Raw genomic sequence first — 27,577 nt, 5'->3', positions numbered from 1 at the left:
AGATTTTTTATAAAAACAGAAAAATACTTAAAATGTAGCCTATGTTAATATATATAGGTTGATTCATAGCCTAATTTAGAAGAATCCAAAGCATTCGTTAAAACCTGTGTGTTAAAGAATTTAACGAATCTAATATGTTCTATTTATGAATGTGTTTAGTAGCCGCTTGGGCTACAGGGTGTGTTAAAGAAAGTAAGATACAAACGACATACATACATATTCGCGAAAAAGATTACTCACCCTCGTCGGGTAAACACAAAGAGTTACGAGTTAATGCTGTGTTTAATAGAACTGTAACCATTGTAACTAGATACAGAACAAAATTCTTATCGGAAATTAATCACAGATGTGTTTCTATCATTATTTATCTCATGTAACGAAAACAGCCTTTATATAACCTTCGAATTTATTAGATGTGTCACAGTCTACACATAAAGGGTTCCTTTAATTTTTGTTGTACCTTGAAGTAACATTCTATTATAAGTACACTGGTATTCAAAGTTACGATTCTATCGCATGTACAGATTCTTGTCTGAATAAAGCCTTATGCAATTGCATTCATGCTGTTTGTAACCTTTGCAAGAGTAAATAGCAGAGGTGTTGATTTATGTCTTCAAAGACATCTGTTTGTATCAGTTCATTCTAGCTTCTACAAAGTGAACAATCACAGTTCTCGCAAATATTCTGTGAATGTAATTCCATTTATAAAGTACTAGCTGATCCGGCAAACTTAGTACCGCCTCAAAATCTATTTATCAAATATATTTCATATAAATATAGCCTATGTTACTCGTGGATAATGTAGCTTTCGAATGGTGAAAGATTTTTTAAAATCAGTCCAGTAGTTTTTGAGTCTATTCATTACAATCAAACAAACAAACAAAGTTTTCCTCTTTATAATATTAGTATAGATAAATACATAGCGAAGCTTATTACTACTCTTATACTGTTTAAAAGATAAGGTGATATTTTACATTTTTTCTATTAGCTAAAAAAAATTAAAACTACTTTCCGGTGCTTACATCTAGATAATCATATAATTATGTTACAATTGTAATTATTACGATTTTTTGAAGCAGCCTTTTATGCGCCTAAAACATAGGAATTTTTCGTGAATGATATTCCATTTTGGGATTTAAAAACTCTTCAAGAAGAAACCACTTTTGAGATTTTATGTTATCGCGTTTTCCCAGAACGGTTATTTCTCTCATATTCGCTGAAAAATAAGCTAGTTACGTTAAATAAAGTGTACTTACGTTTTTAAGAGCACTTCTGAAGACCGCCACAGACGTTGAAAGCCTGAAAAAATATAAAGATTTCGTTGTAAAAACATATTTTTTCAGTTATTTTCGTATTACATGACCTTTTTCTTTAATTTTACGGGAAAATATCTTTTAGACACGTATTATGAAGTACGTTGAACAGAATTCGTATTCCTAAATTTTGCCGAAAAATATTGTTGTTGAAATTAGTAATTGGCGTTTTTCAAAAATCTCAGAATTATGTTTTATAATACGTATTATATGTACGAACGTTAAAATCTGGATCTAGCGTATATAGCCGATATTATGATTAGTTTTATGTATATAATCTAACAGCGGCATTGTTAACGGTGTGCGAACAAATATTATTATGACCACATTATTTTTCTGTTTTTGTTAAATATGTTAATTCCTTAATAGTATTGTGGGTGCTTAGGCTTCTAATTATGCATTATTGTTCTAATTATTATAAAGCAAAACTGTTTTCTCTCGCAAACTATATTTCTTAAAAATGCGTTTTGTAGCAGAATCTATAAAAAATCGTATTGTAGCAGTATTAAGTAGTCACAATAAGTTTTATAAAGTGTCATTGTCCGTATAAATAAAAGGGTTGAGTAAACAAAGGATTTGATTCAATTTAAAATTCACTTTTGCTGGCGGTCTGACGTCTCAAGCAGTTGGCATCGCTTGCGGGTAGGGAGACCGAATAATTGGGAGTGGAAAGGACTTTTTCATACTGTATAATACTGTATATATTGAGATATTTTTTAAAGATAATGTTCTACTTCATAGTTTTTAATGAAGAGTAAGAATGTATTATGTATTGTGTATAAAAATATGTTTTCGAAGCTTATTTAAGCTATTCAAAAGGTTTTCAATAATGATACGCGTACTCCCGAGCAGTACCAGCTAATCTTAACTAAAACTAAACGTTAAAAAACCTAATTACCCGATTTTTTTTGAAAATATTCTTAAAAGTATAGGATGGAACGACTATGAAATGTGAGCTTCTGACCAGAACATAAAAACACTAAAATGCTGTTATACGGCCGAAATAGGTGTTCTAATACCTTCATCATTCTATGTGTACTATGCCGTAAGTAACTCAAAAAATGGAAATTATTTGTCCCGACCAGATTTTATATTGTGGTGTCTCTACGGGAGCGATAGGCCCGGCGGGTGACGGTTAGCGCTGGAGTGTCACAATCCACAACGTGGAATAATTCATGAGGCGCAGGGCGGGCTCCTCGAGGTGTTGTTCCTTCTCGACGTTTTGTAACGCCGACTGGCTCGCACGGCAGGTTGAGACCATAGTAACGCTGCCTTTTTTTACATATATAACTAGTTTTTGCCCGCGGCTTCGCCCGCGTTTAAAAGAAAAAATTATATGACATACTAACATACATAAAACAGAAAATTCGTACCTTCATTGGAACGACAGTGGCGCCATCTGGCGAAAATTGGTCGTACCAACTCTAGAACCTTCGTGGGCTCATGAACAACAACTTTGCTAAAGATCATCACTTGATCAAATGCATAGTTTACGATTCAATTCTAATATCGATTAAAATAATCGATTTTTTTGGTCCAACAGATCGATTCTCCGATTAATCGATATTAGATCGCCATCCCTAGTTCCCGTGGGATTTCCGAGATGAAAACTATCCTATGTCCGTTCTCGGGTATCAGACTATCTTTGTACAAAATTTCATTAAAACCGGTTCAGTAGTTTAGGCGTGAAGAAGAAGAGACAACCAGACAGACAGACAGATAGACAGAGTTACTTTCGGATTTATAATATTAGTAAGGATATAGGAGTTACAGACGAGCATGCAGCCCATCTGATGGTAAGTGGCTACTGCCGCCCATGGACATATGTAATCAAGCCCAGGTAGGATTAGATATTCCTACCTGAGGTCGGCCAAAGACGCGCCGCTCCTCCTGAGGATTAAGCTGAAATGCCTCGGAAATGTATGTCCCCCTTACAAAACCTTCAAACCAGGACACAGCAGAGTTTAACAGTGCTGTTATGAGGCAGATATAGGTGTGGCGGTGGTGCCGCTGGAGTCGAAACACAAAGGGTTCTACCTTTAATACTACATATATATTATACTTAACAGAGTATTTAACTTAACACATAGAACTTTAGTATATTAACAATAAGTCCACGACCGATTCTCGACTGTAGAGTCGGTACGAAGCCGGTAGCGAATCTCACAATGCGCACACCCGCTCGAGGCATTGTGCTATTATTATGCAAAACTGTGTACTGACGAGTGATCGCAACGAAATGTTTTCTCGCGAACACTGAACTACATTTTGCTGAAAGGTTATTAGAATGTAGGTCGTAAACATATTCAAGGTTAACGACGTGTTTTGGAAATTGATTCATCTTGTACCTCGTTAGGGTTTCTAGTAGTACGCTAATTTATCGTTTTGTAATGTTGTACGCTATTTCAGAGCAGCGATGGCCTGGTAGTAGAAACATGGCTTTTCAATCGAGAGTGTGAGGTTCACATAATTTGTTTTTTCAAATTACATGCCCATTTTAAATTAATTATCACTTGCCAAAACGGCGCAGGAATCCATTGCGAGGGAAAACTGCACACTTGAAAGTTCTAATAAGTTCTCAAGGATATGTGAATTCTACCAATTAGCATTTGGTGTGGTAGCAGAAGTGGATTTTAAGGGTTGACGACGAAGTAAGAAAATATTAACTACGATGTTTAGAAGTTATTTTGAGATTCAAACCCTGGACCCTCAGTTCCGAATAAACAAACAACACGCCAGAATTCCTACTTTTGAATACGATTCATATAGAAATACTACTGCAATGCTTTTAATAGTGACAAAAAACCAAAATCTCATCTATGAAAATCATTTCTTCACTTCATTTCAAAATTGAAGCTCCATTAACTTCAATTTATGACACGAGTTCGGTAATAGAATAAAATCAATCTCTTTGTAAAAAATACCTTTCTCTCACCGTTCCTGGCTTAGTAATTGAAAACGGGTGAAAATTGATTGACACCCCTTATACATAAATCGAGAATCCAAATGAAAATTGACAGCGGAATATCGTTTCAATAAAGGGATATTGTTATTAGCAAATACGAGAAAATCGGAATTCTTGATGACTTTAAGTAGGACTAGTAGGACTGATTCGATGAATAATGAATGAAAGTCGAAGATAATCCTTTAACAGACATAAATATATATGAAATAGGTTAATATTGAAAATTAAGTTATGAGAAACACAGACATGCTACTCATAGTGTCGGCGCGTCGCGTTTAGACGATTGAAGTGTGCGTTTTGGCGACTTCGCACGTCGTTGTAACTAAAAAGCGTTTTTTAATGACTGCATTAATGCTGCATCGCGTTTTTGGCGTTCAGTTGCAGTATTGAGCGTCCAAAATTAGCTGCGACCGGCGTTTAAACGTATGTAGCGTCTGATCGGTGCATCTAACTTCAAAGAAATTTGCGCGTCATTGTATCTAAAATACGCTTATAATGACTGTATTAATGTATCGCGTTTTGGGTAGTTGTAGTGTAGAGCGTCCAACAGTATCTACGACAGGTGCCTACACGTGTGTGGAAGGTAGCGTTTGACCGCTGCATCTAGCTTCTGAAATCGTCAACCGTGGGTGTTTTGAGTAGTATGCAGGGGCCCCAAATAAAAATTCGCTACTTAAGCGTTCCTTTTAAACATTATTGATACTATATTTATGTTTTTAAAGTAATACATAATTTATATTTCGGTAATAAGATTTTTTCTACCTACCAGGGAGTGCTCTAACACTGGATCAGTTTCGGCAGTCATTACTGTTTATTTACAAGCTTTAAAAATGTAATATGTATTAAAAAATAAATAGGAAACAACCTATTCGTCCTTTGTATAATACAAAGAGCACTTGAGATCTAACGGCAAAAGGTTAAAAAATTGAACGTGGGAGAAAATACAAAATTATTTTTAAGACTTAATGAAACAAGATATTAGTGTAGATAATGTTCCCTGAGTTGTCTCACGAGGTTGCAAACTGTTTGACCTGCGCAATAAATGTTAAGAAGTAATGAGTATTTTGTTTTGAAGAAGAGGAAAACTGTTGTTGGCACGGAAAATGGTAAAAATACAATTCACGTTCATTGCGTCATATCTTATATAGAACAAGGTTACATAAATACAAGGTAAGAGTGTGTTATGGATTTGATTTTCTGTTTAAGAGCGGTAACAGCAAGCATTTATGGTAATAAACCATACCTCACGGTTAAAACCCCGTTTAGAAGTTTAATTACTCTGACTCATAAGCGGATTTGGGTTGTTGCGTGAAATCATTTTTCTTTTTTAAAATATAACTAGCAAAGTTACTTCTAATAACATCGTCTAACTTCCATTTAAAGTCGCGTCAAAATCGGTTCAGCCGTTTCGGAGATTAGTTGCAACAAACACACATACGTAAGGTTGAAGTTACTTAATGTCAGTTATGTGTGTATTATGACCTATGAGGATAAGTACTATGAGTTATATGTGCTAGACAGCAGTCTGTTTCTAGAAATAGAAAAACTGATGTGTTTTGGTAAACATAAAAAATGTGTGCAACACGAGCGATTAAATACTTTTATAATGCGCAAGAATTATTACTGTTTGCAAGTGCCCTTAGTTTTAAACTGTTTAATTAAATAGCAACTGTGCAACTATTTACATGTTATAAAACATAATTATTTATTATACGTATGCTAATTGGTAATAAAATATTCGATATCAACGACCTCAACGCAGAAATAGCATAATGTCCGTTAATTAAAAATAACAAGAATAAAAATTACGCTCGGGTGCAATAATAAGTTGGCTTGTAATTACACATTCATATTACCTTTAATACCTCAATACATTAATGGCCTCACTTAAAATTAAACGAATTAGTTCACTTGACATTGAATATGAATTTCCTAATGCCTCGCGCTGTTTAGTTCTATTGTTATGTGATGACAGCATTGCAAAGAATTTAATTGTCCGATACAATACCTTCTCATCTTAGCTCCCAAGCTTGTTCATTATTCATTAATATTTCACGCTAATCGGCTGTAAGATAGATTACGACACGTTCTCAGATATTATTTATGAGCGAACTTAACCCGGTTATGCGTGTTATAATGATAACAATAATACGAGGGAATTAGTTCGGTGGCAGCAACTTCAATTATCGCTTATGTAAATTGAATCGTCTCCTATAAATTATAATGTTTCAAACACATGCCCGTGTTCATCGGTAGTTTCTTGAGATAAATATTATTTGGTTTATGGCTCTTGCAGACTAGCTATTTTTAGTGGCGATTTCTTGATGATGATTGATGCTGCATTATGTTTTGGTGACTAGATTCGATCGCGGTGTTATAGGTAATCGTGCGTATTAGGACTTCGTATATGGCAGTTTTGCTATTAACTGCGTCTGACCGCTTTCGGCGAAATGTTATTAATGATATGATAGTTTAGGATTTCCGATTGCACTATAAGGAGCGTTTGAACGCTTACATGTATAGGTTTGAAAAAAATTTTAACAAAAAAATACAACCGACTTCTATGTCACTACAAAGTAAAAAATAATTCAAATAAATGTTGGTTTAGTACATATTTCTGAAGTCGGCGCTCTATATATTTCGTTGGATAACGATGTAAACAGCGTGTCTAATATGAGAATAAATAGGTTCATAAACGGCGAAGTTATGGCTGTTATATTTACATGGGTGGAGGAGTTCCCGTCATTTTCTCCAGAACCGAAACAGAACACAGAACAGAAATAATTATTAAAATCGGTCCACTAACGGCGGAGTAATTCGTGTACATACATAAAAAAAAGATACCGGCCAAATTGATAACCACCTCCTTTTTGAAGTCGGTTAAAAAGTAGCTGTTTCATATTCTTCTTTTATATTATAGGAGTAGCAGATGAGTATACAGTCCACCTGACAGTGGGTGGTTACTGCTGCCCATAAACATTCATAATTAACCCCAGGTAGGATTAGATTCCTACGTGAGGTCAGACACAGATGTTCCGCTTCCTCTGAAGACTGAGCTGGAACGCCTCGGAATAGTATTAATCGCAAAATGCGGCTGCTAAAAGTAGCTAGTCTGACCTTACTCAAATCTAAGATGTGTATAATAATTACGTTTATGTAAATTGCCTATGCACCTGGCTTTTGGGTCATATCAGCATATCTCATCATTTATCTTACTACTATATCTAATTACTTCTTATACGATCTTAATAGGTATATAACTCCACCAGTGACTTTAATGAATGCATGATGTATAAACAGTGGGTAATGAATGATAAGCGTCATTGAATTTTATGATAAATGGAAAATAAGATTTAGCGCAGATGCATAATACGTTGGGCTAGAGAACATATCAAAGAAAGAGACATGGGCTAGAAAAACTACACCCTTCACAGTCGGGTAAAGGCGTCGAAGTAATTAAATGGATTCTAGAACTGTTTATTTTTCTTACGAATTTGTTCTATCTGCATACTGATGTACCCGAAATGGTGTATGATTTTATTTTTTTTAATATAGAAGTAGCAGACGAGCATGATGTCCACCTGATGGTAAATGGCTACTGCTGCCCATGGACATCTGTAATCAACCCCAGATAGAATTAGATATTCTTACCTGAGGTCGGCCACAGATGCGCCGCTACCCCTGAGGACTAAGCTGGAACGCATCGGAAAAGTACGTCTCCCTTACCACACCCTTCAAAAACAGAACACAGCAGCGCTTAACACTGATATTATTAGGCAGAAATAGGTCTGGCGGTGGTGCCGCCGGAGTCGAACAACAAAGTGTTCTACCACCTTCGAAATATAAATAAGCAAGAATATTCGTAGAAGTTTTACGTAAGATTTATTCAACCGATATTATAACAGAAAATGTTCAGCGTTAGACATTTGTAAATTATTTTGTCTATGTTTTGGTATTACTAGACTATGATAAATCAGAAGAGTATTTCTAAAGAAATCGACATAAAAGGCCTGTAGTTGTTACGATTGCTTAAAATTTACGAGTATGTCTGAGTTATACTTGGGTAGCATACAGAATTACAAAAATGTTTTCTTTTGTAAACAAAAGATAGAAATTGAAGGTTCTCACTGATGTTACCCAGAGAATAAATTGTAAATTTGTACATGCGTGACTCGGGATCGAATCCAAGCTCGTACTTAGTGATGTGTCCGATATTGATATCGATACCAATACCGTCGATTTTCCAATAAATTAGAATCGGCGCTATTAATTAGCTGATGTACCGATACACATTGTATTCCGTGCCGATAAAATTTGAACACATTTTGAATGATGTCCACTAATCGTTTAAACTAATCCCCATTTATGTGTATTTAAATTATTTTATTGATTTACCGTTAAAAATATTATTATTTTGTTAATTTTAATTTCCTATTTTTGTTCATTATCAATTTAAATAAATGTTATACATGTAATTAAGTTGTATGTTTTTATATATATTATCCTAAACCCATTTTTTTCTTTTTATACATTTTAAATCCTTTATTATCACTTCACTATCACTTCATTATCACTTTACTAAATATCAGTAGCGGTATCGTATCGTTAGAAGAGCATATCGATGCATCCCTACTTGTACTATTACTTGGAAGAGTTGTTATGTATGTTTGTCACGTATCTACAATGTACAGGACACTTCTTGGAAAAACCTTGTAATACTTGTTTAGATAATTGTACATAATTCTACATCACTACAGCAATACTACGAGTATATTTACCAAATGGATAACATAACGTCATAAATATATTTTTATGTAAAGTTTTATTATATTTCAAATGGTATTTATAACTTAATCTTTTCGCTAAATAAATAATAAATATACTTACTTGCGAAGCACAACAAACTATTTATTAAGCTCAGAGTATTCCTATATGACTAACAAGAATTACTTCGTACAGATTTAGTTTAAAATATCTTATTGGAATGATACATATATATTAAATGGTATTTGTTTATGTGTCGTATCTATTTGTGTTACCCAGTCATGCTCTCATTGAAACTATTTAACTGGTATAGACAACGTTTTGATGAATACAGGCCAGTTTTTGTATCAAACATTTAAGGTTTTAGGCTCACGTAAGCAAATCGTGCGCGAAAAATTGTTGAAGTAGGTATATATTAATTCCACAAAAACCATTTCTTACAAATAAATGTGTAAAAAATTATATAATATCTAACCGTGGATTGTTGAAAATGACTGCATGAACTTTAAATTATCTGCATTATTTATTATAAAAAGAATAAACACTAATCACACAAGATGGAATAAATACCGTTAATGAGATGGCTCATATGTCAAGTATATTTTCATTAATGCTGCAGATGAAGTCATTATGTTATAACTTATTTTAATGAATAGCATTTCGGATACGTAGATATGTATCTATTTGGTCATGTTGTTTGAATAATTCAAAAGATCTCAATGAGATATCCAAATACTTGTTACAGCGAATGGTTTGTTGTGATAAATATTCTTTTTATAAAAGAAGTACCCAGAGATCATGTCAACCTGATGGTTATTGGTTGCCACCCATAGTCGATAACCCATTAAGGGCGCACTGCTGAGCATGGAATGCTATCTCCTTTCAAAGTGAAATGATTTAACTCATGGTTCACCGCGCTGGCAAAGTGCGAATAGGTAAAATTACACATACGTTAGATAATTTTTTTAAAGAACTTTCAGGCATATACATTTCTTAGCGATGTTTGCTATGCCATTGAAGTTATAAATGAGATCGGCTAAAGATGCCTTGCCATTCTTGAAAACTAAGTTATGGTATAATGATGTTATGAGCATCTCTATCTAACCACAATTTGCTTAGCAAAAAGTAGCAGTGCCCGACACTGCCGTTATTAGCATAAATAGGTGTGTTGGTAGTGTCTCCATCGTCAAACCCCAATAGTCATACTTTCTCGAAATTTGAATGATGACTTTAATATCTAATAGGAGAATATTTTCTGAGCTATACCTTTGCCAAACAAATTTGATTATGCTTTTAGTCTGATAGCGCTTTAGAAAGTCGAGGGGTGAACCAAGAGTTAGAACTCGCATGAAATATTGGAGAGCACCCCGCCTCTTTAAATTAAATCGAAGGTTGGTCGGGGAACGGTTATATTAATTACAAAATTTGCTATTACTCCCAAGTCAATGTCAATTCAACATTCTTTGGTAACTTTGACAGAAATGGGTAGGTATTTGGTAGGCAAAGATTTTTTCTTTGAAATATTACAGGAATTAAATTTAAATTAAATTAGGAATTATATTTAATATATAATAATACTGTTATTACGCAGTTCGTTACCATATCATTCTCAGTGTATCAATGACAAGAAAAGTTTAAGCTAAAGTTTAAGTTTTATAAAGAACTTATTGTTGTGGTCAGGCGTATCCATTAGATCATATTGCCCCATGATAAATTAATCAGCGAATTACAAATAATTATATTTCTAATGTCTCAATCAAAACGTAATCACGAAGGCATAATACATAAATAATGTTAATTGTGTTCCCAAATCACGTATATGCCACATTACTATCGACGGATAATGGAATGTTAAGCAGTGGTCGAACAATGGCTTGATGGACAAAGCCTTCGCCTGTGCTGTCACGGCCGTGTCAAATGTCACGGAACAGTCGGTACGGCAAGTTATGATCAACTGACTTATAACCGGGCTAGGGTAAGCTCGAATGCCTTTCGAACGTTTATCGTTAACGCCAAGATACTAAATTTAAGATAGTCGATGAAGATTTTTAAGCGTAATAGATACAGAAAACGTTTTGTGAAGTTACAACTAGCGACGATGTGTATCGCGTGTCTGTCTTGATAAAAAAGAAACCCTGAAATAAGTTACATATAGGTAAAGTAGGCTAGCTAGCTAGAGCTTGTGTCAATAACTTACTAGGTGACTGGGAAAACCTTAGTTAGTATTTATAGCTATAGTATTTATACTAGTGGTATGGTTAACTGAAGAGTATGGTTTTCTCCATGCACTAGCATAAAATGTTTTCATTTAATACGACAAATTTTAAATGACGTTCAAATTCTGTTATACGTTAGAATTCTGTATTATTATTCGTGTGGTTTGTTAAAAAAAATGGCTGATAATCGATAACTTATACAGTGTACTTAATAATCTAATAAAGTACTGAATATAGCAATATTTGCCACCACAATCACGCTTTCGACAGGTAATCTTGCTGGGCTTATTGTAAACTAACCACTACAATAGGATCAGTCTGTTTCAGTCATGCAGTCTGTCTTCACCTGAATGATTCACAATCGAATCTGGCCTACGTGCACACAATGCCATGCTAAATGGTGTTAAGCTTTCACAGCATTATTGCAGATGTTGCTATTAATAATCAATGTATCCGATTCTTATGTAACTAAGATCGAAAAACAATGTTTAGTATGAACAAATTGTGAAGTCGATCTTTTCAGACAAAATGTTAGATAGATCTATACAGCAAAATGTTAGATGGACATACGGACGATAGCTGCTAAAAGTTGACGTGATTAAAGTATGAAGGCATAGTCGTGTATAATGTATATGTAGCAGAATTGTATCCTTTTAGTGAAGCAGAACTGTCTCCATTCTATAGGGAACTTCCACAACATATACTGCAAGAAAACATATTACTTATAATTCATATTCTAAACAGCCTTGAATAAAATTTAACAGTTATTTTAGAATTAAAAAAGCTGTCTAAGTAGACTATGCTTTCCTCAAGATTTCAGAGCAAAATGAAAACGCTGCTCTTTTAAAATTAAATTAGAGTGTTTATGCTTAATATATTAGTTTCTATATTTCGTAGTTATCATATTTCAAAATCTATAAAGTTTTAGATTATGTATGTATACGAATTTGTAATATTGATATTTATTGGAATGTTCCGTGAATATTGATTCTTAAGTCACGCCACTGACTTAAATTAAGAATCAATATTCAGGAAATATTAAAATTGCGATTTATAAAACTTCCGTAATAGCATTTTTGCTGCAAGTTTCGAGTGTAATGGTGGATATCAAGTTTCTCCATTACCGGCGGAAAAATTATAGTCGATAAGATAAAATTCTTGGTGCATGATGGCTCGAAAGCATTCGAGCTGAAGGATGTGTGGAATTTAATAAAAGTGTGAGTTATATCGTGCACCCTATCGGCGTATCGTATGAACTAATTGGATATAAATAAAGCAAAGATTATAACTCATTTATCTATTAATATCTGACAGGGATTTTTTTGTAAACCGTAGAAACTGAACATTACAGTTTTACTGAAGTTTAAATTGTACACACAAAGGGTTTTTTTCGTTATACAAGTAAAATGTAGATTTTTTTACTTCGACGTTGTGACTTAGCCCTTAGTTATCTCAATATACGTTTCATTCAGATCTCATATTGATACGATCACTCCTCGACAGGAATCTTATGTAAAGTTGATCACATACGTGTCATTGTCCCTAAGGACCAAGTAGGAAACTTTCATTTAGAAACACAAACATAGTCGAGTTTGAGAGATACTTATGATACTTATGAGATACTTATGTAACTCTGATAATCTTAAAACTTGCTTAAACGGTGAAGGAAAACATCATGATGATACCACACGCCTGTGAAAAAAAAGGTTTCAATCTACCAATTCGCACTTGATTAGGGCAATGGACTTTGCCCTCATCATCACGTCCTAAGAGGAGTTCTACACCCAGCAGTGACACAGTAATGCGTAGAGGAAATTTTCATAGTAAAATTATGCCAACAAATTCTTTTCAAGCAATTATCCAGGGCCAGTATCATATTTGCAACTGTAATTTAGATGCCCTTTAGTGAATTGGGGTCCGAATCAATTGTATGTAAATGCAACGTGCATACACTGATATGATTGTTCCGAACCTGTTCTTAGTCTTAATCAATCAAACTTTATATCACTCAAAAGTCTCCCAATGAACTCATAGAAAGGTTATAGATATCAAATAAGAATAGTTATCGAATTATTAACGTGACCAGTCATCTCGCTTATGCGGGACAGTCCTGCTTTTTGGTTATTTATCCTGATGTTTCTACTAAATACAAATACGTCCCATTTTCGCGCATGTATATCAATCCTTACATCAACAAAGTGCGACAAATAATCGCGTGGGTTTAATCCGTCAAAAACGGGGTGGAGACAAAAAGTGAAAAGCTTCTATTGTTGGAATTTCCCTTAGCAATTAAATTATCAGTCAAAAGCTGACACTGACTTCCATTTTATAATATTTTTAATGTATATACTAATACGTATTTTTACAAATATACATTAGTTTTAACCTAACTAATTGAGCTGAAGTTTCGCACACATATTTGGTTTGGATAACAATATACGATTAGATACGTAAAGTCATCCTGAATTCAATATGGCGCACGTCTCAAGATGGCGGCCTAACTACTTTTAAGTACACATATGATATGGATAACAAACGAAGGGTATAATGATAAAATACAAAAAATATTGTTTTTTTAACATACCTAACTATATTTCTGTCATAACCGTAAGCATCCGGCTCTGATGGGAAGAAATGGTCACGTTACGTATTAATGACACGATCTCGCTACTGTTACACGGGTGTCAGTGTATTAAATTCACGACTCATGAATTGTCTTTGTGACAGGCTATTTACTAATTCCATACAGTAGCTTTGTATTTATGCCAGTAATGACCATTATCAAGATTTGTTATGAACCGGCCCGAATACTTTCATGCAATTAGTGGTAGAGGGTCACGCTTTGACAATGAACTCAAAATGTCCACAGCTCCTTACCGTTGTTGGTACAACAAGGATCCATTGTCTAACAACAACAGGTTCGCTACGCATTGTTTCAATCGACATGTAAAGATCATTGCTAAAGATCGATAGAAGATATAGAGAAGGTTAAGCGAGAAAACAAACAGCGTGATTTGAAAATTCAAGGTGATGTATGTCGGACCGTGGTATTTCGGATGTTTTATCTGTATTTATACTAATATATAAAAGTAAAACGTCTGTTTGTAATATCGAATTAAAATTTACTTTAAATTCATTTACATACTTTTGTTCTTGATAGCAAAATGTGAAATATTTTTTAAACTTAACATTCTCCTCACTGTGTCTTGTTCTTGGAAAATACTAAAAATTTTAAAGGATATCGTTCTTGTTAATATATAGGATTTTGTAGAAAGAATTTAATATTAACTTTGTTATTGGAATCCTGTTTTTTTTTAAATGGTAGAGTGACAGACAGACAGACAGAAATTAAGGATTCCTGCAAAAAGTAAAAAAAAAAACGCGGTATGCACGCGGGGCGTATCGGGCGAGAAATCTCGTGCGAACAAAAGCAAAAGTTCTGTATAACTTATCTAGATAAAGCCCCGATGCGTAGTCGAGATCATTATCGAACAATAGCGCAAATAAGTAAGACACCTGAGGTTCGCATGTGTCGATATCTCAACACGAAGAATCGATTTCTTTTAGGTCGTCAATAATCACGATTGGATACGAGAATCGATTTTTTAGATGCTAAAAGATTTTTCTGTTTTATGAACTCTTCAAGGCTGATTTAAAAAGGTTAGCGTAAAGATTGTTTATGTTTTTCGATTCACGAATCCTTTTTTGTATCTGACGTAAGATTTTTTATCGTTATTACGTCGTGGACTTTACTTAAACTGTTAATAACGTTGATACATATTACGATTAACAGTAATATAATAAATTTCAAAGTCAGTTTGTTTATTAGGCTCATAAAATGCAACCGTATTTTTTTAAGGCTAATTGATGTAATTATAATTAATGTGAGATTTTTTTATGAATTCTGAGGTAGGCAAACGAACTAAACATATTTGATCATTTCAGATTTAGTCAGTAAACAACAGAAAAATATTTTGTTTTAATAATATCTAGTGAACAATCAATTCACTTCAAGCGTCGATATCCCACAGGGTCATTTAAACACTGCAGCCATAAGGCAAAGTTCTAAAACAGAAAAAGAGCGTACCTTTTTCTGTTTTAGGACTTCTTAGAGAGTTTCACCGGTGTTAAACCACACAAAGTTGGAAGAAAGATGGGTCAAGCCGCCGGTAAAAACGAGCGATGATCTAAATTATATCATATTAGGCAAGCGATTGCATATTAAAATGACCGAATCCGTTAAAATAGCGTATTATGACAATAGTTGCGCTAGCGATTATGCTGGACTGGTTTTTGCGAGTTCACCTTTGGTTTTATTGGTCTTATTGTTCGGTTATCGATCAAGAGGCGTCACAAAGCGTTCTCGTGTATCAATTATTGTAGCGAAATGCTCAACGAGTTATGTAACGAGACCTTAGAGCTTGACCGAAGTCGTGAGCGGTCGTTAGCTGACCGTGCGCGGTCCACGGCAAGAGAGAGCGAGGTTGCCAATGTTTTGTTTTAATTAACAATTTTGAAAGTAACAATGTTACGATAGACATTTTTTATGAAATCATATATCACATTAAAAAAGAAAGGAGATTTCTAATAGCTATAAAATTTTAGCGTGTACGAATTAATTAGATTATTATTAAAAACAGACAGCAATGCACAGGAATTTTCTGTTGATTTATTAGTTATTAATTATTGTTTTAGATACTTGTATACTTTCAAATATAATTTATGAATAAGGAGTTTAATTTGCATATCAAATACTATTTAGGTGTTTTGAAGGTAGTAGAAGCCTTTATGGTTTGACTCTGCAGTCGCCAACGCCACACCTAATTCTGCAAAATATCGGCGATGTTAAAGTTGCTGTATCTTATTCGAAGGGTTTGGTAACGGAGATATACCCTTCAGAAGCGGTTCAGTCTCAGTGGTAGCAATGCATCTGTGGCCGAAATAGGAATCTAATCTTCACTAGAGTCCCTTAAAAATATTCATTATATGCTTGTCTGCTACTCCTAGTTAAAAAAACAAATAAATAAATAGTGTATGGTCCACATTCATTCGTTTTCGTCATTTATCATTCCACTCCAATAATATTAAAGGAATTATGTATGTATGTGTACTGTTTCCTCGTTGCTGGCAAACGGATATTGTAAGAGAATTATGTTTTGTTTTCGTATGTGATTAATCTTCGCACGAAAGCAGTCATTATATTTTTATGGTTATTGGAATTCTAAATTAACATACTCGGGTATAAACGGTTTGACTTTGTATAGAAGATTGAGGACCTTATTTTTGAAACAAAAACGATTCTAATCTTTCTATAATAAAAAAATGAATAGACGTCAGGTGGGACCTACCAACAATTTTAGAAACTTTTCGACTTTTGATATTCTAATATAAGGAAAACAAAAAATTACAGACTATAAATATAATCAAATATAATCATGGATTTGCGCCTCCACTATGCATTCAATATGTGCCACAGTTAAAATGCGTTTTAGTTCAATAAAAATCTATAAATACAAAATGTTTGTTGTGTGACACTAAATCATACAAATTTCCATTACCTGACAAATCGCGTTTTATTGAATGGAGCTTAACATTTTTTGCTCAGACGTGCCAATGTTTGTATGTTAAGTGACGAATTATGTGGCTTGGCGAGCGTAGCGAACAGTAAAGCACGAAACGGAGCTGTTATACTGATTTGCAATCCATTTCCGTTTGCTTATTAAGGTTCCGCATTTAATGGGTAAAGACAGAACCCTAATAAGCTTTGGTTGTCTGTTCATCTGCCCGTATCTCACAAAGCCATATGTCTTGAACTGTAATAGATAGAAACTTCAAATTTTATATAGTACGTAACGGTGGTTGATATGGCGATAAATATTAAAAATAAAAACGCTTTATAAATATGGTTCCCCCTTCAAACGAAACTGGTATTTTTCATTTTTTTCGTTTTAGCTAATTAACAGTAATAGACAGTTAAAATTTTCACAGTCTATTTACTTCTATGGTTGCTATGATAATAAATTCTAGAAAATAGAAAATAAATGAAATTTTGTTAGTACGGAACCACCTGTAAGCGAGTTTGACACGCACTAGGCCAATTATTTATTAACAACTAATTGAATTACACAGTTCAGTTTGTTTTTACGATCTCTGCACGAACGTGGAACTATTTCTAGCACCGCTGTAGAATACCCAATCTTGTCAGCTGTCTTTATTTTTACGAGAAAACAAACAATAAAATGATTAAGCAACAACAGAAAACAAAATGCAAGCTGAATTTCACATCTAGATAGATTTTTCGCAGCGATCTTAAAAGTCACGAACGAGAATTAGTTATGGTTGCATGAATTCGCTACGATGACACTTTTTATTATACGAAACAAATTAAATAAGTCGCCCGGGTGATATTGAAATATTATAGATTACTAAATGGTTACAGCAATTTATTGCTCAACTTTTTGTTTCGTTTGTTTCTTGTTGTTTTGGCTTTTTTGTTTCTAATGAAAATTGATTGTATGGAACCATTTTTTTGTACTTATGTGTCTAAAAAAACTATAATTGAAGTTCGTTATGGTAGTCTTATTAAAAGTTTTTTTTTAATATAGGAGTAGCAGACAAGCATGCAATCCACCTGATGGTAAGTGGCTACTGCCGCCCATGGACACCTGTAATCAATCCCAGATAGGATTAGATATTTATACCTGAGGTCGACCATAGATGCGCCGCTACCTCTGAGGACTAAGCTGGAACGCCTCGGAAAAGTCTGTCTCCCTTACCACACCCTTCAAACCGGAACACAGCAGCGCCTAAGACTGCTGTTATTAGGTAGAAATAGGTGTGGCGGTGGTGCCGCCGGAGTCGAACCACAAAGGGTTCTATCACCTTCAATATATAGCTATATGCTTTGATTTAAGAAAAACATAAGATTATTTCTTTATTTATATTACAAATAAATCTGATTAGTTATTATTTGCTTAGTTATATCAATTATATTATTGGAGTTGACATGGCTCTTACAAGCGATGAGAACATTGGCTATTAATCATTTTTTTCAATCATCAGTTTAATCAAATGTGAGAGTTCACGCGAATTTTATTCTATTATTTTTATAAAATTCCTGCTAACTAAAATCGTGGATAAGTTTATTTATTCTATTGTTTAATATATTTTAATCTGTTATCGTGTTTATTTCAACGGGAGTTTTTATTCGTACAAAAAGTTATAATTGATAGGTGTATAGGTTACTTTACCATATGATATCATACTATCCATCAGCTCACATTACTTTTTGTGGTTTTAACGTACAGATGCTATAATTTATTCAATGATTTATATATTCTTAGCTGTGGAGAATTTAATAAGATACGCTTTGAGATCATCTACAAAAGGTTCAAAGTTTATTTATAATTAAATGTATCTCTGCCATCATCATCATCATCATTGTTTGATTGGAAGAGATCTTTAAAAAAAATACAGATAAAAAAATATGCCTAGGATTCGACTCCCTTCTGCTTGACGATTCGATATAAGTATTGATCTTCACACAAACCAACAAATACCCAATAATTGTGTAGGGTATTACGATATAGAGCGGGGCATGAACCCAGAAGTCTATGTAACAGACTATAACACCATTACTGTACGGGACATCAAATGAAATCAAAATTAGATGGAACCCATAACCCGTTTATTATATAGGATATTAAATTGTAAAATTACTGTGCATGGCAACAGTTGGGCTTGATGAGCAATCAAGTTTCGTTTAAATGGAGATGGAGAATTTCACTTAAATAAATTGCTCGACGGCAAGATCGACATAACATTGCTTTAACGTTAGAGGGAAATAAATAAAATAAAATATTTATTGGGCGTCGTTAAATATTTTAAAAAATTAATATTAGTGGTGTTTACCAATGGGATGTGATTTCGGCGTCATGCCTCACCTTACTGCTTCATAATTTTAATGTTTTGTTATACAAGATTAAAAGTAAGGGTAAGGAAATTTATTTATTTTCGTAGTAAATTATTTACAATATTAACCTAATAGAAATACAAAAATTAAAAGTAAGTACACAATAATTATATGGCGCCATCTAACGGAATATCATAGAAAATAGTATCCATAACAAACTAGGTAATATTATAATTAATTAAATTTCAGTCCCTAAGTAAAAGAAAATAGTCCTGATTAATATTATGTAGCTTATAATTATTTTCAAGCGTTCTTCATTAACATAAGTATTTTTTAGATAAAAGATTTTCCAATAAAGGTAAGGGAATCTTAAAATAGATTTCGAATAATACACGTTTAATTTATATTTATCGAAACGTTATATCACTGATAGTATTTTAACGAAAGGATAAAACTATTTCATATCAATGTATTAATGGGCGATTGTGAATAATGCAGAATTTTGTTCGCATTATTGCATTCTAGTTCACACCTGCCTCATTTTCTCGACTAAGAAAATGTTTGTGTCAATTTGTGCACGCCCTTTTAAGTAAAGTTAAGTGTTTTAACCCTAAATAAATGGGTCTACTGAAGTTTACAAAGTTATTAATTCGATAAGATCATGCCACAATGTTTTTGACACTAAAAATATAAGGTTATTATTATTTGAGAAAAATAATAGCTCTAACGTATCTATATGCATTAAGACTTGGCATTTAGTAACTTGTATTTTTAAATTTATAATTTCTTTGTTATATTACTATGAAATGTTCTTTCAATATGCACTTTATGCTAAATGAGCTTCACCGTCAACTCAATTTGAATAAAGGAGACATTATGTGAAAAATGAATTTAATTTTAAATATTCACTGACATGCATAATATTAATATTTTAAGTAATGAGGAAACACTTTGACCGCTTTGTAAATATGTATTTCTTGTTACTAGCTACCACGTTGTTCACATTACGGTACTAGTCACTGTCACTTATGGATCTCTACAATCAATATGAAATAGGATTTGATTTCTCATTAATCTGTCGCAGAAGCTACTCTAGAAGAGGTTTTGGAACGCCTCGGGAAAATTTCTTCTCTACACTTTCAAACCAGAATATATCACTTAGTACTATCTTTACTAAGACTATTGATATATCGTCTAAATGACTTGTAATTAAATGTTTTTAGAGCGAAAGTTGCTAATGCGGGGATTAAAAAGAAAGTAAAACATCAATTTTATTCACAAACATTTATCTCAGAGATTTGTAACTTGCTTTCATTCGACAACTTACTTGTCATTATGACTTAACTAAGCGTAAAATCAGTAATTACGAGTATTTTTATACTATTGAAGGAGCAAACAAACATGGAGTTCATCTGATGGTAAGTGGCTACTGCCGCCCATGGATATCTGTAATCAACCCCAAATAAAATTAAAGTCCTACCTGACTTCTCAACACTGCTGTTCTAAGGCAGAAACGGGGGTGATTGTGGTGCCTCCGAAGTCGAACCACAAAGGATTCTACTAAATTCAATACCACCAACCACTGGGTATATTATGTATGTTCTTAAATAATAAATTATCATCACATCCTAAAGCAGGTTAACAGGTATATATATATCGATATGATATGTATATTTTCGTGATAAACCGTGTATGTAGACCGCTCAAATGCTATGCGACCACAGCCCTGAACCATCTCTAACAAACTCCAAAACCGATACCAATCACTAGTGTTACTACTAAGGCTAAGCTCTCCTCATATTCCTAACGCGTTATTTCCTCATTAAAACAAAAACATTAGATGTACTTGTTTTGTTTGCAAAGTTCGCCGTCTTGTAGTCTTGGCCGTGACTCGGAATGCATCGGAAAGTTATTGACTTTTGATAATGAAACCAGTTTGCGGCAAACTGACCGAGAGCACACGGCCTCGTTCAATACCAGTTGAATTCACTACAAAAATGTCTCTTGCCAATCATTTCTATTACGCGAGCATACATTACCTGTTTTATGGCCAGTACTACTTTCTAACACGTGGTAAACGAGAAATATACAGTGATATGACCGTTTGATCGTGTTTATGCGTTCAATGGCATAGATCGATAAGGACCGGCTTATGGTAAGCTGCGTCTAAGACTTGTTGTTGTTAGTTGTTATAAAGGTTGCACTTTTTCTCTGATAAAATACGTTAATGTTTTGGTAAATAAATCATGATCGTAGATGGAAATTAAGAAAGAAAGGAATTAAAGAAAATACGATTAAATTCCTACGTAAAGGAATTGAATATTCATGTGGCATGTTGGTAAATGGCGTCAAGTCATCAGAGATCCATTTAATATAGGACTTTATTCAATATCCTATCTTAAAGATGCACTGTCATTTCTAAGGATTATGAACAAATATTATGTAAAATGGAATCTAATTACCAAACCATAATTATATACTCTTTAAACTGTATTAAACTTAAAATCAACATAGGTGCGTGCCGCAAGCGTAAATAAAAGAGGTCTACCACCTTTACCTAGACACTTTTACGAGTATGTCTATTTACACCAGTATCCAGTTCATTTTGTTTTTGAACTCAGTCTAGACTAAAATAAAAGTGTCACCTAGTTATATTATTTAAGTCCATTGAACTCATGTCCAGTTAGTGCCTATTTGTGTCGCAGGTAAAAGTGAAAAACGTCCTCAAAATGACCATTTCTTTCAATTTTAAAAAAGAATACGGCGTTGTGAAAGTGGAGTCTATCCATAGAAACGTGGGTAGCTGTATCTAAATTGCCATCATCACGTACAAAACTCAGCGCCCACACAAAAAAATAAAATCCAATTGTCTGTCTGTTGTCAAAATATTAGATTTTTGAACTATAGATAGATAGATAGTAGAACTATAGGGGTATTTTTTATTATGGATTGGTTTTAAAATGTAAGTACCTACGTCTGGAATTGTATCTGCAGATTAATTTCGGAAATGACTAAACAATATTGATGCAACTTTCATGTAAGCATACAGAATATACAAGGAGAGAGATACGCTACCTTTTACCTCAAAAATGTATACATTTTTTATTTTGAAGTAGATAGTGAGTATGCAGTACATCTGATGTTTACATTGTAAAGACATGGAGATCTATAATCAACTTCAAAAATGATAAATAATTTTTCTAATGGTAGTCGGTCACATATACATTACTTACCTGTGGAGTACTTAGTTGAAATATCTCATATAACGCTTTTTTACGAAACCCTCAAACTAGACCACGGTAGCACTTGACACTGCTATTATACAGTAGAAATAGGTGTGGAAGTGGTGCCACCCTATTTACACAATCATAAAAATATATCTATACCAGTGATCATATAGATATCCCCGCGTGCATAAGCTTGTGTAACACATAATGGCTTAAATTGAAATATTAGAAAATTAGGCAAGCACGTACAAATCTGCTTGACACAGACCTGTGGCTTACGGGCACGCAAAGTTTCGTAAATACCGTTGTTTTTGCCAACAGATCAGATTTGTTTTGCAAGTTTAGAAACTGTATTATTGTAAGTTGCAATATTTTTAGTTTTGCACCAAAATTGGAACGGAACATTTATAGAATAACTTTGTCTATCACAGAGTTGAGAAAGTTGAGGCAATTGAACGTGTTTTTCGCAGAATTTAATTTAACAAAATATAGTTAAAAAGTAGAGTAGGTAAATCACGGAACAATAAAAACTAGGGTAAACATAAATAAAATATTAACAAAAACAAACATACATAGTATATTTACGAAATATTTTGTTCGTAAAAATTATAACCAACTTCATATAGACAGGAGATCTTCCTGAAGTAGATCACAGAACTGTTGCCAGTCCTGAGGACTCGTTTCATATGTACTCGTAAGTCAGCCGGCTTTCACACCTGTCCATCAAAATGTTAGAAATATGTATGTGTCGCGGTTGTAACCTCCATTTAGAAATATGATAACAGTAATGCATATTGGGACAATTTTGTTTCACCCTTGCCATACGCATATCACGTTATCCTTGTTATAATAATATGTACAAAGCACCAAATACAGATGTGATGGTTTATCTAGCGGATGGAAGGTAACTTACTTTCTCGTAAGATCTCCATTGTTCCGCGGTAAAGGCGTCCCACCCGGGTTTAACGTATTGTTTCCCTGACACATCAGATCCACAGTAATGCTAATTTGCATACATACACAAACCATTTTCATTAGCCGTAAACATAAATCATTTTTGCCATTAAACCAACGCTTTTAAGGCCTTTGTAAACGATGACTTTAAGCAGTGATAGCCTAGTTGTTAAGAAACGCGGCCTCTCGATCGAGGGGTCCGAGGATCAAATCCCAGGCACGCACATCTGGTTTTCAAATTTATGTGCGTATTAGAAATTAGAAATTAATTATCACTTGCTTAAACATAAAAACATCGTGAGGAAACCTGCATACCAGAGAGATTAATAAAAAAAAATCTCATAGGTATGTGAAGTCTAGCAATACGCACTTGGCCAGCGCGGTGGACTATGGCCTAATCCTTCTCATTATGAGAGGAGACCCGTGCCCAGCAGTGGGACAGTAATGGGTTGATGATGATGATGATGATGACTTTATGACGCAACTAAACGAACATAGGTCACTTTTTGTAGGGAAAGAAAACTGAGCTTGGAGGAATTTTACTAAACATTTGTGCATTTTTAAACTTTTTTAAATAGTAATTGTTCACGTTTGCATCACCCTTAAGAAAAGGGAAGTTGTGTTTGTTAATCCAAACAGTCAGAACGTCCAAAATAGCAAAAGTTTCGAATAAGCTTTTAGCTTGCACTGTTGTTCCTACGTTGTTGAAAATAGTCCACTTAGAGAAAAAGGAAATGTGTTGAGCATTTTCCTCTAGTAATAAACAGTTTTTGTTAAACACGGTAGCGAGTGGAAGGTGCGAAATACCTATTAAGTAATTCACGGCTAAAATAATTATTTTAATAGTACAGAAATAATACAAATAAATTTGCACAAAGGAGGCACCCAATTACTTATTTAATTTTTAATAATAATGGTTTTATTACCTTTTACAAGAGTGTGGCATCTGGCCGAGGTATCGTCAACTCACGCTTTCATAGGCGTGTATGGTTTATATGTAAATACTTTATAGTGAAACCTATACGCAGAAATCGCAGTCTAAATTTGAAAGCCGGTTTATTGTATACAAAAAGACAGGCAATAAATTAATTTTCAGAACATTCCATATCTTAATGTCTAACGTTGGAAGCGACTAATGCGTCAAAAGCAGTGATAGCCTAGTGGCTAAGAAACTCGGCCTCTCGACTAAGGGGTCCGAGGTGCAAATCCCAGGCCCGCGTCACTGATTTTTCAATGTTATGTGCGTATTAGAAATTAATTATCACTTGCTTAAACGGGGAAGGAAAACATATTAAGGAAACCTGAACACCTGAGAGATATATAAAAAAAACACTCAAAGGTATGTGAAGTCTACCAATACGCACTTGGCCAGCGCGGTGGACTATGATCTAATCCTTTTCACTAGGTGACCCATGCCCACCAGTGGGACAATAATGTGTTGATGATGATGAATACGTCAAAAAGGTTACAAATACTACACATGCTATATCGGTAAGAGGTCAAACGTTTCGTATCAAGAGTTTCACACTGATCCGTTAGTAACACTAACTTTAGTTAGTAGAGAAGACAGTAATAATGCTCAGTGTCTACTTAACAAAGCTGTAATACCGACTGATTGACAGACACCGTCCAGCTTAAACCACTAAGTCCAGTAGCTTGTCATTTTGCACAGAAGTGCTTTTATTAACGGGACGATTATTAAATATATTTTTTTAAATTCATCCTTTGAGAAGGTTAAAATTTCCTAATCATAGACTTTTATCTATTAGGATAATAATCACCGTATAAAAATAAATAATTTTGTATGATACTGCCAAACTTTTTGATTTCGGTGCCATAAAACACACATTTTATTTAAGCTTACACCTATTATGTAGTCTGGTATGCAATGACATTTATTTCTTTCAGGTTAATAAAGTTTACAGTATTCGAAAGGGAATTATCACAAAAATAATTAAAATAATCAAATATGAAAGAGATTTTCTTGATTACTAAAAACAATCATTGACCAACAAAGTGTATATTAATAGTAAAAAACGGAAAGAAAATTTTGTCTGGCTTTAAATCACGTCTGATTAACGCGGGGGAGCAGGGGGTCGGTGTGGGGGTTCTAAGTTGTTCAGGTCGTCAGCCGTGAATTAATAAAGGCTGTGCACCTCCGAGCGAGCATTCTCGAGTGTCTGGCAACCCGTTAACTGCCATGTTTGTTTACACGTCTACTAGTTACTCTAGTAATAAAGTGGTTGTCTTGTTCGGTGCATATCACTATACGGGTCTGACAGAGGGGTCCAGGTTTATGTACCGGCTAAGCAGAAATCTAAGTGAACTAACAGACATGCTATTTTAGCCATCGAAGGGCAACTTAGCGTATCTAATTTTTTTTATATCAAGAATCAAGAAGTGAAAAGTAGTGAAGTTATTAGTAACAAATATTAAAACATTTTTGTAAAACGTACTGTGTTGCAACTAAAATAGAATGGCTCTAATAAACGTTCGTTATTCATATTCAAACTGTCCAATTTATGACCAAAAACTAAAAATTATCAAATGTCTACCAAAGTTTGACATTTGATAATTTTTAGAAGACAATCACTGACATAATATTTCAGTCTATGCTAGGCAAAACATTAAATATGTAGCTTGATTATTAAAAACAGGCGCAGAAGAAAATGTTATGAGAATATCCGCCAAGCAATAAACAGTTCCTAGTTCAGCGGGGAGGAAATGAGGGGGTTGTTAGGTCGCCATTGCCGTGCATTAATAAGATCCTGCACCTCCGGGCAAGCAATCTTGAGACTCGTTTTCACTTTCAAGTCTGTTTCAAGATTTACGTAAGAATATTGGATGTTGTTAAAGATAACTTAAATTTTATTTCACTGTTTGTTTATCTCACCTTTAATCAAGTCGTATCTTTTACATCAGTAACCAATACAGTTAAGGTATTTAAAAAATGTGGGCAATGTAGACATAGACAAACTAACAAGAAACGAATAAGCTAGCCTTCGTTAAAGTAATTACAGAAATTTATATTATGTGTGTAACATTTATGAATTTAATTTACTAATATATTACGACATATATACTTATTTGAATTTACAAATGTAAATCAAATAAACAAACATTTCAATTATGTATTTAGACATAGAGCGTGTCAGACGCGTGTCGTAGTAAGGTATCTATTATCAAAGTAATCACAGAAATGTACGTTTCAACATTTATTTACTCATTATACTAATATATTACGTCATAGATACTTATTTGAATTTAGGCGGTCCTTTTTCAATTAAGGAAACCTAATGCAACAAACAAATGTGGCAGCCAAGTTGGGGTCATACATTTTCACCCACTACAGCCAGAGTCGTCGCAACAAAGCGAGTCTTAACGAGCGGTGTTTCCCGTAAAGACCCGCTAAATTCCCCGCGCCCGTAACAAACTTGGACAAATACTCGTAGATTTTACGCTAGAAACGTCCCGGCTACGACTCGACGGTACGTAATTTTAATTATGCAGCCTAGCTACATGACCTCCGAAGCCCATATAATGTAAATATAACTACTGTTTGTAATATAATTAAAATTTGTAATAACATTTCAAAAGCTAAATGTAATTGTAACTCAACTAAACAAAAAATGCATTTAAGTTGTCAAACAAAGAGCGTAATAGACGCGTGCCGTGTTAAGCCACTTATACACTAAATATCTGTGATTTCTAACTAATAACAGATATTTACATTTTGACATTTATGCCCTCATTATATTTCATGTTGTAGGTATCTATTTATATTTAGGTGGTCTTTTTTCAATTAAGGAACCCTAATGCAACAAACAAATGTGGCAGTCAAGTTGAGGTCATACATTTTCACCCACTACAGCCAGAGTCGTCGCAACAAAGCGAGTCTTAACGAGCGGTGTTTCCCGTAAAGACCCGCTAAATTCCCCGCGCCCGTAACAAACTTGGACAAATAGATTTTACGCTAGAAACGTCCCGGCTACGACGCGACGGTACGTAATTTTAATTATGCAGCCTAGCTACATGACCTCCGGAGACGATATAATGCAAAGGTAATTAAGGTCGCACAACTAACTACTGTTTGTAATGTAATTAAAATTTATAATGGGTTTCCAAGAGCTAAATTATATAAATGTAATTGTAAGTGACATAAACAAAAAGATAAGCGACTTTGTGACGCATTAGGGTTTGTTAACATCTACAGACATAGAGCGTAT

General features: G+C 34.0%; 1 protein-coding gene across 3 annotated transcripts in view; it reads right to left on the bottom strand.

Annotated features, from left to right (window-relative positions):
• The window catches only part of LOC140751989 (uncharacterized), a 190,834-nt gene that overhangs the window by 85,390 nt on the left and 77,867 nt on the right, over nt 1-27,577 (bottom strand). For all 3 annotated transcript variants that reach the window (XM_073086154.1, XM_073086156.1, XM_073086155.1), the window contains exon 3: nt 1,257-1,299. The gene's annotated coding sequence lies outside the window, so the exon portion shown is untranslated. The remainder of the gene's footprint in view (nt 1-1,256; nt 1,300-27,577) is intronic.

Source organism: Epargyreus clarus, unplaced genomic scaffold, assembly GCF_041222505.1.
Source record: "Epargyreus clarus isolate Ecla_fem2 unplaced genomic scaffold, WU_Ecla_fem_2.2 ptg000023l, whole genome shotgun sequence".
Taxonomy (NCBI): Eukaryota; Metazoa; Arthropoda; class Insecta; order Lepidoptera; family Hesperiidae; genus Epargyreus; species Epargyreus clarus.
This window is presented reverse-complemented; position numbering and strand designations above follow the sequence as displayed.